This window comes from Phyllobates terribilis, unplaced genomic scaffold (assembly GCF_046119375.1).
Source record: "Phyllobates terribilis strain yellow unplaced genomic scaffold, ASM4611937v1 Scaffold_3__8_contigs__length_932513732, whole genome shotgun sequence".
Lineage (NCBI taxonomy): Eukaryota > Metazoa > Chordata > Amphibia > Anura > Dendrobatidae > Phyllobates > Phyllobates terribilis.
In genome coordinates, this window is record NW_027362763.1 from 416,977,549 (window position 1) to 416,989,790 (window position 12,242).

Consider the following 12,242-nt stretch of genomic DNA (forward strand, 5'->3'; position numbering starts at 1 on the left):
GCGCTTTCGGAGTCCACGCCCCTCTTCTTCCCGCGCGGCGTCCCCAAGATGGCGTCCAACGGCGGGAAAACTCCACGGATGGCGGGAAGAAGGCCGAAGATGGCGCCGGATGGCGGGAAACTTCACCGATGGCGGGAATCTTCACCACTGGTAAGTTTGAACAGTCTTTGCTTTTCAGGCACGCAGTACCCGGTGGTTGCGGGCACGAAATCCTGCCGACTACGCCAAAGTTGACGCGCCCCTGGGCCTGTGTCGCGCTGCGTTGCGCATGCGGGAGCCTACCCGGAGCCGGATCAGTGGAGGGTTGTAGTCTCGTGGCGGTGACCCGGTCCGTGCCCAGGGAATCAAACTAGACGGCAGTCTATTAGTAGTAAATAGTTGATGACTACGCCACCCGTTGAGTGCAGCCAGGGAGCTGCTGCTGCAGGGCAGACCGCTGAGGCCGGTGGTAGGATTGTGCAGCGTGATAGTATAACCCCCAACGGGAGGGGTATGGCCTCAGGGCAGCCGACGTGGATGATGGGGGTAGCAGGAACCACTCAGAGACGGTACGGTGTAGTTCAGGGTCTTTACTGGTAACAACGATAGACCCTCCCGGAGTACTTGCTAGCAAACGGGGCCTGGTCAGTCTTTGAGCAGATGGGATCTCCCCTGGCCAGGCGTAGTTGTAGGCCTCACAAACTGACTGTACTCTTCTGGCTACCTTGCTAGAAGCTGATGTAAGTAGCCCACGTCCCTGAGTGTACCGTGTGGTGCTCACCCGTATGGCCGGTGACTCGGGGCCTTCTAATGGCTTCCGCTCCACGATGGCGGTGCTGGTCCCACGCGTGGGACCGTGCCTTCGGGCTTCTGGGCCAGAGGACCTGAAATCCCCTGCCTGACGGATTCTGCTGCTGGGTAGAAGTTAGTCCCCACAGCCTCGGACTCCGGGTCCGGTAAAGAATCTTCTTAGTCAGGGCGAGCGCTGCAGCTGCCAGCCCCTGACTCCTTGGAACTCTCCTGTTTCCTATGCTGCTTCTTGTCTCCACTCTCCTTGTCTGACTCACCCTGCCTCAGCCCCGGGTTTATACAGGGGAAGTTCTTCCCCTCCCAAGACTGGGCAGGAGGTGTGGCATGCACAGGATCCCTGACCAAAGGACCTCCCACCTGCTCTCAGACATAACATTACATTACTGTGGAAAACCAGACCCCTGGGGTGCCACACTGCAGTGACATAAATAGAGCTGATGGCGGTGTGATTCCCGTAGGCAGTTAATGAGGAGTGGGCTTGTGACAACTTGTTAAACCGGTCCTGGAGGACTAAGTTGAATATTTATCTGACCAGGAAGAAGCACAGGGTACTGGGGATATTGTGGGATATTGACAGTGATTTAAGAAAGACTCTGTTACTCTGCAACAGTACTGAACATCATTGTTATGCCATTTGTAAAGAAACTAAGATATGTGCCTTTGTTTTATGTGGAAGAAATGGTTAAAAAAATGCATGCCATTTATCAAGGGTTGGGAAACATGTTCCAGAATTTTAGTAAAGATGTTTTTAACTTTTTAAAACGATTGTTGGCCTCCCTGATTCGTTGCATGAATTCAAGGTCCCTGTTCCATCATACCACTTGTGGCCCAAAAAGGGTAAGCAACAAGTCCTCACAAAGCACACACACATTCGATAACCATAGAAGGGTGTATACGAAAGTAACCACCGGCCAGGCATGTCCCATACACATAGAAAGAGATGCAAAAAAAGAAATGCTTTAGACACTGAAATATACACCGAAACCGTAATTATATTTTTTGTAATATAAGTTCTATAAAATATAGTATTTGTGGGCATCTACATTTCGCTGTGCCTATGAATAGATGATATATTCATTGTATACATTGCATACACTGTAATAAATATCGCTTATTTTTTCATACATTACATATTCTGCTTACTAAGATGGTGGTAAAATATTTCACCTGTCCTACCCGAGGGACTGGAGATCAGAATTCTGTTAAGTGCAAATTGGCCTCATTAGCAATTTTGCTTGTTATATGATACATTGCTTAATCTCCTGTGTATGAGCCACAACAGTCTGATAGGTTACTCTGTAATGAGAATGCTATAATACTGCTGAACATATTGACATTATGTCTTCCATAAAAAATGCAGTCTTTGGCATTGCCTACATTATCTTTGACCCTATAGTCAATATGTATCCTAGTCTCACAGATTTGGCTATAGAGCACATGAATTACATCTGTAATCTCCAAAGTTGTTGAAGTGAGCTTGGGCAGCTATGTTCTATAATTACCCGGTTAGCAGTACTGACATCCATTTTCTGCTGTCAGCATAATTTGCTCAATGTACTCCAGGGTTCTTTGCTGGGAGCGTCTGAGAATAGCATTATGAAGTGTCTGGTACCTTGTCTACAGTCCACGGTGACAAATCCATTTCTATCTACAACTTTAAAACAATTGTTGAACTCGCCTATTTCCTAGTCTGATTATTTTTAATTATCTCTATGATCACCAACCTGACATTTAATTTTTAAATTTCTAAACTGGTGCAAGAATTGGGCCATTTCCACCATATTGTTCTAGAAAAACTTCCCTTATTGTCCATAGTACCCAATTGCAAAGCAGCTTCTTTTTCTCCACAACAGGTTAAATGAAACCTAAGTTCTGATTGGTTGTGGTAAATTTCAAAACCACAACGTGACCATGTTCACTTTTACCAGTTGCGATGTAGCAGAGTCCCATATCAATCCAGTATGCTGTCACTACAGGTCGCCATGTAGCCGTAGTCTGAAATAAAAAAGTTATTTTGCTTAAGTTTTGTGATGTGGTTTTTCTCTGATTGTTTTTTACAGCTGAAGCACACCCATAGGGTACATTCACACAACCGTGTTTCAATCTGATTGCTGTCCATACACAAAACTGACCTCAAACGGACAATACTAGGATCAATGTTATTCAACAAGGCTGTTTTTTCACACAAACCAAATATCCGTGTAAAAAAAATTACAGCATGTGCTAGTCTCTTCTGTATTTTCCACCTATTTAAGCCTATGGGTACACAAAAAAATTCAGATCTTGTGCTCAGATCTCATTAATTTGGCACCAGACCTCCCAGCTCACGGGCCTCATAGAGGCCGCGTGGTTTGCCGCTACGGATGGTAAGTCCCTGCTATTTGCTGTCTCCTCACACTGCTGCCTTATGACACTGTTTTTTCCTAACCATGTTATTGGGTTAACCCCTTGCACGGCTGTTTGGATAAATTTAATCTGATTGCTGTCTAATACATTTAGATCTTCCGGTTCTTACTTCTACTGGCTATTTCTGCACCTGTAGTAACTACTCGGAGTGTCTTTACTCATCCATTCTCTTTTTATGAACTATTCCACCTCTTATACCTCAGTTGGAGACGATCTGAGGATCTTCTGTAGTGAAATCCCCATCTTCACATGGAGGTTGTTGGGTGAGAATCAGAGGAATCTTTAGACTCTGCACCCAAGTCTTGCTTGCCCCAAGTCAGCTGCTGTCTCCAGTCATCTGGGATGAGCAGTTGTAACAGCACTAATACATTTTGTAACTCATTAGTAGCCCTGATTCAAGATTCATCTACTCTCTGTTCTAAAAGACAACCTACAATGTAAAATAAAACTGCACATTTCTCTGCATGTGCCGTACCTTTGTGTATCCTTTCCCATTAAATCTACAGACCTCTCTATAAAATAAGGTATTATTATTATTATCTGACATTTACAGACATACACTCTTTCCTCTAACACTGCAGGGTTTGCAAACTTTAATTAGCTGCCAATGCTGCTGAGATCACAGGACTTTAATAGCTAGCAAGTTCTCTACATACACAATTCACCTGCAATTCAATTTTTGGCTAAGATATTACCATGCTGTAATCACGCCCACTGTTCCTTGACTGACATCCTGCTATGTTGAGTGTGTGCAGAGCAGGATGTCAGTCAAGGAGCAGAGGAGTGCTCAGAGCACACTGACTGTATAGTAAGCGCTGACAATTCACTGCCACTTAGCCACCCCAATGACGGGAAGCGAGCAGCTGCAAAGAGAATATAACTTCATTTTCGCCCTGTTGCCGCACTTCCAATTAGATATGTTTAAAACAGTATTTACCTCCAGATTACCACTATGGCTGAAGGTAAATACTGTATTTTTAATGACAGATTCCTTTAAAGTTATTATAACTCTCTCTCTCTGACTCTATACTGCTCACAGCTGATATCAATAAGAAGGAAGTAAAGGGCTGCAGTGATTCCAGTCTTCTACTCTGAGCATATACTAAATAGTGTGTGCATCCTTCAAGTGAATAAAGTTAATAAACATCACAGATCACGGATTCTTAATTTTAGATTAGAAACATAAGCTTACCCCCAGAGGTTTATATACTAACAGGTTGTTAAAGGAGTTTTCCTGCTTTAGGCTATCAGTCTGCAGTCACTAAATGTGACTGCAGACTTGTGAATCCTCACATTGCATTCACTTGCGCTGTGAGAATTTTCCAGTGCTGACACCGGGAGCGGCAAACGCTTGACCGCAAGTAAGAGATTTGCATACATGCGGTCATGTGCCGACTAGACGTGCTCTGCCTCGTTCAATGCAAGTGTATTGAGCAAGGTCAGATACGTCTAGTCGGAATGTGGCCGGAAGTATACAAATGGAATAGTTGCGGTCACATGACTGTCCGCCCGACAGCAGCGCACCACGATGCAAGAATTCAAAAGTCTGCACAAGGCCTTACAACCCCTTTAAGTGGACCACTAGAGGTATGCTTTAAGACAATTATTCACCCATAACTATTACTTTGTAAATAGTCTTGCATGGGCAACACTATGAAATGCTTTAGCATACATGTATCAAATTAACAGCTGTACCAAGATCCAGTATATAGCTAGCCAAGTTTTATATCTGATTTTTTTTAGGAGGATGGAAAACAAGTTTACTTTGAACATGTTTTGTTTATATCTGCATTACATTTTATGGGCGACTGACTTCTTTGCTGAACTACATTATAGTAGTGTATAACCAATGCAGCAGTTAAAGTGAAATGATTCTAAAGGCAAACAATAGAATATTACATACTACTGTATATATCCAAGGAAAACTGTGAAATAACACAAGACAGACAAAATGCCTGTTGTTCCTCTACAAGTATTTAATGGTAGATGCAAATCTGTATAGGAGTCCATAATCCTAATGCACGAATGTGAATATTAGCAGTCGTAACAAATGGAAGCCAAGCATTAAGTCATATTTACACAATATATACATGGTGATCTCTGCTTTTCTTTAAAGTTACTTTTTTATTGTGTAAGAAGGAGTCCTGAACTTCTAAAGTTTGTACTGTTTTATTCTCTAATAATTACCCCTTCCTAATCTCTAACCATTAGACGGTAAATGCACCAGATGTGAAAGAAACAGATAGTTAAGTCCCATCCAGCGCTCCATAGTGAAACCACCATAATGGCACAACTCTACTGGAGTCCTTACTATCATAAGCCAATTGTCTAACAGTTCATGTAACTAAAATAATTACTATATAATTGCACTTTTACTGCTAGTGAAAAGCTTCATGCGATTTTGTCCCCTTATTGTTAGAGTCTATTATATACTGCAACCCATTTACTTTGAAAAATCCATTTTCTATCAAATTTTCTCCAAATCCAGTTACTTTCTTAAAATCAAAGATAAATAAGAATGAGCTATGGCACAAATTCTTTTGACTTAAATATTTTGGACCCTAATTTAAAGATAAACTCCACCCAAAACTACAATTTCCCGTGTTTTATTAGAGGGACTCTGTCACCAAGTTTTTTGATACCCCATATGAGAGCAGTATTATGTAGGAGCAGATACCCTGAGTCCAGCGATGTATGACATACTGTGCTGCATGCTGTCATTTTGATAAACTCACCGTTTTATGTACCACAGATCTACCAGTTCACTGAATGCTGAGCTCTGTATCACCTCGCCCACACCACTGATTGACAGCTTTCTGTGTACAATGTGCATAGACAGAAAGCAGCCAATTAGTGGTGGGGGAGGAGTTATACAAAGCTCATGAATATGGAGGATTACATGGCAGGAGGTTTACTAAACCTCTAATGATAATCTAATCTCCTGCTGATAAAATAGTGATTTTATCAAAACTACACTATGCAGCCTAATAAGTGACAAATCGCTGGAATCAGGGTCTCTGTCTCTACATTATGCTTTTCTCAGATTTGGTGGCAAAAACCTAGTGAAAGATTCCCTTTGAGAAAGTCTATGTATCGGCCTCTGACTTGTTGATTTTCTTGCCACTTCCAACATTATATATGCTGGGGTGGAAAACATGGTACAGAAGAGTAAAATCAAAATCTAAAACTCAAGATATTGTGTGATCTGATGCAGACAGACAAGCTGAACTGCAGAAGGTAATATATAAATAAAAATAGTCCAGAACTAGATAGACACAGAGGAGAGGCATAGCTAGGGGTACAGCTCAGGAGGAGGCCAAACATCTGAGTGACCCCTAACCAGGTAACCGTGTGTACATCTACAGTGGCACAGCCTAATCATAGGTATAGGGGAACCTCAGCAGATGACTATGCTGTTACTGAAAATCTCTATACAAAGATTAACACTGATACTACCGCCATATACTGACAATGTAGTGGTAGATATCAGTCCTGCACAACACATAAGAGATTACAGTACAGTTATAGTTGGTGACTTACAGCTGACGTTCTTTCTGGTGGAGTCATTCACTTTTCCCGTCTTTTCCATCTGGTCCAGGCTGATATCACGACTTCTCCAGAAACGATTCATCAGCAGAGCTTCCAACAAAGACCCATTTTACTTCTCACGTTTCAAGCACTGTCCCGATTTATTCCTGCACAAATTCCTCATCCTACTGCCACACCAATGCTGCGTCGCTGTGTCCCTATTACTGATCCTCTTAGTAATACACATAATAATGCCCACCACTGTGCCTCTTACAAAGTAAAATGTCTCCTTTGGGCCCTTTAGATGGTAAAATTGCACCCTAGAAAATATTAATGCCCTGTGGAAATGCCCTAGAAAACAGTTCCCACATTTTGCCCCTAGAAATAATGCCCTAAGTGTGCCCATTTGATAGTCAAAATACCCTGAGTGCCCTTATAATAATTATGCTTATTAAGTGCCTACTTAATATTTAATAATGTCCTGGGTCCCCCCATATATAGTTCTCTACACAGCATGATGGCCCCCACAGCTTCCACATACACAGCATATTGAGCCAACAGCTCCCTATACACAGCATAATGAGCCCTACAGTAGCCTCCTCCCACTGTATGACATTTCCCAGTGATGGTCCCCCACTTTATGATGGCTCTCAGTACTCAGTAGCCCCTAACTGTATGATAGCCCCCAGCACTCTATCCCCATTATATGATGGCCCTGAGTGCCCACCCACACAGTATGATGGCCCTAGAAGTCCCCCCACTGTACGATGGCCCTTAGTTGCCCCCACACACTGTATAATGGCTCCCAGTAGTCCGTCTGCACTGTATGATGCCTCTCAGTATTCCACCCACACTGTAAGATGGCCCCCACTAGTCCTCCAACACTTTATTGACGGCCCAAGTAGTTCTCCAACACTGCATGAATGACCCTCAGTAGTCCCCCCACACTTTAAGATGTCCCCCGGTAGTCCTCCCATACTGTAAGATGATCCCCAGTAGTCCCCCCACACTGTATGGATGGCCCCCAGTAATCCTCCCACACTGAATGGATGACCCCCTGTGGTCCCCCTACACTGTATGGATGGTGCCCAGTAGTCCCCCCACACTATATGGATGGCACCCAGTAGTCCCCTCACACTATATGGATGGCCCCCAGTAGTCCCCCCACACTATACGTAAGGCCCCAGAAGTCCAGATGTCCGCCCACAGTGTATGGATGACCCCCAGTAGTCCTCCCACGAGCACTATTTAAATAAAATAAAATAAAAACATCTTATACTCACCTAACCATGAATCCTGAGTAGTCCGCCGGCCTGCAGGCCGGGGCACACAGAGTCCCAGTGTGATGACATCATCATGCCGCGCTGCCCCAGCCTTGTCTGTGCGTCTCCCTGCTTTTCTGTAGACCGCAGGCGTAAAACAACCTGCGGTCTACAGAACGTAGAGTGGTAGTACAGGGAGACCCTGCTCCACTGCAGAGTTTGACTTTATCAGCCCGCTGCGCACACCGATACAGTTTAGAGTGGTGGTAGCTCTGGGTGGGCCCCTCTGAGTGCGGGGCCCGGGACGACTGTACTATCTGCCAGTTTCCCCCTGGTAGCTATGCACAGAGGGGAGTATTTCACAATAAAAAAAAAAAGGGCTCCTTTATAAATAATATCATTGAAAGAACCTGTTGACCTATTTTGGTGGTGTGCTTAGGAGTTCAAAAAGTCATTAAAATCTTTATTGTAGGATTTCATTAGAATGTGACTCAAATAACTTTTCCATACAATATCTTATTCATCCATCCATCCATCCATCCATCCATCCATCCATTCATTCATTTATCAATCCCCAGTTATAAAGTGAAATATCTAATGAACAAGTTTATTCAGTCTCTACTCACTCAGCCTGAAAACTGCAGCTTCTACTGAGCAGTGTGAGATCTCAGCTGCAGCTGAGAAGAGGTATACTGAGGAGTGGACAATCAGATTAGGTAGGCAGAGATTATTTTAATCTTTCACAAAGGATTATACAGATGTTTCTGAAATGGATTTTCAGCATCTTTATCAAGTCTAAGGGATCTGTTTAATAATGTATGCAGTTATTGTGAAATCTAGAAACAGACCTTCCTTAAGTGGCAAAGTTCTGATCTCCTGCATCTACCGGTAATAAGTCTTATGTATCTTATTATGCTTGGTTTAAGGGGATGTGTAAACAGGAGAAGAAACAAGTATATTGGCATACAAAAGTTTATTATAGATTCGTATAAAATTCCATTAATAAATAGCAAAAAGGTATATATCATAAGGTGCAGACATACAGATCCGAGGAAACCCCGCTAGGGTAATATAGATAAATACAAGAAATAGCAAGGATATCATGAATAATACAAAAACACAAAAATTACAAAAATAGCACAGATATCCGCCTAAAAGGAGGAGACAAAAAGAGGTGGTATACATGGACAAAGAACATGGCACTTAGTGTGTGGGGATCACGTATACCGTGGTCCTGTACAGTAAATCCGTTGCCATAATGCGTATCATGTACAGGGCATTGGTAACTCACCCCAATAGATGTCACACATAGCGAGGGAACCAAGTGAGGGCCGACGCGTGTTTCGGGGGTGCTTTTTCGAGAGGCGTAGATAGGGAGAGCGCAAGGACCTTTTTAAATGCGTAACTCTGCCCCTCAGGACATCACGTGTGTGGTCATGTGATAATTCAAGATGGCCATCAGTGGAGTGATGCAGACGACGCATGCGCCGGGATAGCCAACACCCCCCCGGGCCCCGCACTGCCCATCATGACTTGGGCGCAACCCGGAAGTGTCGAAGAGACCACATCCGGGAGGCGCGCCGGCGCCATAGAGATAGACGGCGCGAGGGCAGGGGGAGCGAGTCACCCAGCGCATGCGCACAGCAACACTCCACAGACGGTTCCCTATGTCACAGTGCAGCGAGCTGCAGCTCCATACATAGGCTGTCATGCAGTGAAAGACATAAGGAGTAACAAAGTATAATGGGCACTGCGGTGAAAGAGAATAGCATTGGACAGAAGAAATACAATAAGAAGAGAATATATAAACGAAAAAGGGGTGAGAGAAGAGGGGGGGGTATACAAATAAATACATATAAATGAGACAAATAGGAAGAAAAACAGATATCAACAACAAAAAGATGAACAGACAAATATATCGCTGTGGATCACTCCTCCAAAAAATAATAAAAATAATTGCTGTTGAGGAAACTCCGATACATCTGATATCTGGACATCAAAATGGAAATCAGGTGGGGTCCTAAAAGAAAAATCACAGAAAAACAAATCAAAAACATAATTAAAAAACAAGATAAAGAAGTTAAAAGGACAGGAAACCAAAATATGAAAATATATACAGCAGGGGTCACAGGAGAGCACATCAATCAGTTACATCAGGTATCCCATAGTCCAAAAAAATAAGATATGGACTAATGGTGAATATTGCACAGAGCGCAGAACCAAGACAGGTGAAATCAAAGAAATGGCGCAAACCCCAGGTTCTCATTCAGACCCCGTGGCGCCATAGTATCCAGGGTAATGATCCACCTCGCCTCTTTTTGTGCCAGGAGGCGTTTGGCATTCCCACCCCGAGAGCCCAGACCAACTACATCAATGCCCCGTATTTTCAGTGACGGCGGATCACAATTGTGAGCAGTTCTGAAATGTCGAGGCAGTGTCTTGAGCTCCCGGGGATCAGTGGCCGACCGGGCCGTACCAATTTCCCTGACGTGTTCACGAACCCTGATATGTAGCTCCCTAGATGTTAGACCAACATATATTAGCCCACACCCACATGTGGCATAATATACCACATGTGTCGTGCTACAGGAAATATAGTGGCGGATATCAACATGGCGGGAGCCGTCAGAGCTCGTGAACGATGTACTACGTAGGACATTGGTGCAGGCCACACAGTGTCCACATGGGAAAGTACCCATCCTAGGGCCACGGGATCCAAAAGGATTGGATATAGGAGGAATGTAATGACTAGTAACTAGTAAGTTCCCTAGAGTGTTCGATCGTCGTGGTGTTATACACGGAGCTTCTCCAATGTGTTCCCGAAGGGAAGGCTCCGCATTCAAGATGTTCCAATGCCGAGAGAGGATCCGCCGCTTAGCCCCCCACTCATGTTTGAATGTGGAGATGTAGCGGATCCTCTCAGGTGCCCCATATGTGTGTCTGGGGGGGGATGAATAAGATGGTCCCTGGAGGTATTACGGGCCCTCCTATAGCCACGGCCAATGAATTATCACATGACCACACACGTGATGTCCTGAGGGGGCGGAGTTACGCATTTAAAAAGGTCCTTGCGCTCTCCCTATCTACGCCTCTCGAAAAAGCACCCGTGAAACGCGCGTCGGCCCTCACTTGGTCCCCTCGCTACGTGTGACATCTATTGGGGTGAGTTACCAATGCCCTGTACATGATACGCATTATGGCAACGGATTTACTGTACAGGACCACGGTATACGTGATCCCTACACACTAAGTGCCATGTTCTTTGTCCATGTATACCACCTCTTTTTGTCTCCTCCTTTTAGGCGGATATCTGTGCTATTTTTTCAATTTTTGTGTTTTTGCATTATTCATGATATCCTTGCTATTTCTTGTATTTATCTATATTACCCTAGCGGGGTTTCCTCGGATCTGTATGTCTGCACCTTATGATATATACCTTTTTGCTATTTATTAATGGAATTTTATACGAATCTATAATAAACTTTTGTATGCCAATATACTGGTTTCTTCTGTTTACATATATTTTGTTCAAGTTGGCGACACAGATATGGGGTGTGAGTGGCTATTTATCCACACCACCCTATTTTGAAACTCTACATGTGGGCTACTGTGTTTCTCATCGTTTGCTTCTGTGTTTACACAGTTCCTCTCAAGCCGAAATGGATTTTCGAGCCCGTGACCACACGTGGCTTGCACAATTAAATGAGATGTCTGGCGACATTCCTGATCCGAATAACGGTGGCTCTGGGACACAGCAGGGCCTGCAGGAGAGCATCTCAAATTTTAAAGCTTTGCTTAAGTGCAGAACTAGGATATGGTGGAATAGGGCCTTCCTTATTAAATATATTGAGAAGGCCCTAGTCCCGAGAGGATTACGAATCCAGATCTTTCCTTCCTTCCCAGTTGAATATGAGACATTTAAAAACAAATGGGAAGATCTGGCTAATGCGTGTTCCCTCGGATTTTTGGGTCTATTAAAGGATCTTAATGACGCATCCCTTCGTGATATGGAAAAGGAGATTGAAGAAATTCAGACACATCTCCAGAACGAACTAGATTCTAGCAAACTTAAACAGTTTAATGACGAGGTTGACCTGGAGTGTCAGAGATGGGTTAAGGAAATCCATGCCTCTAAATTAAAGAAATTACACAGTGACATTCACGACAAACAATCGGGTAATGTTTACAGATGGAGTAATCCGCAGGTGAGGTCTCGGAATAGATTCCGTAATGCCCATCCCTCACGCTCCAGGTCCG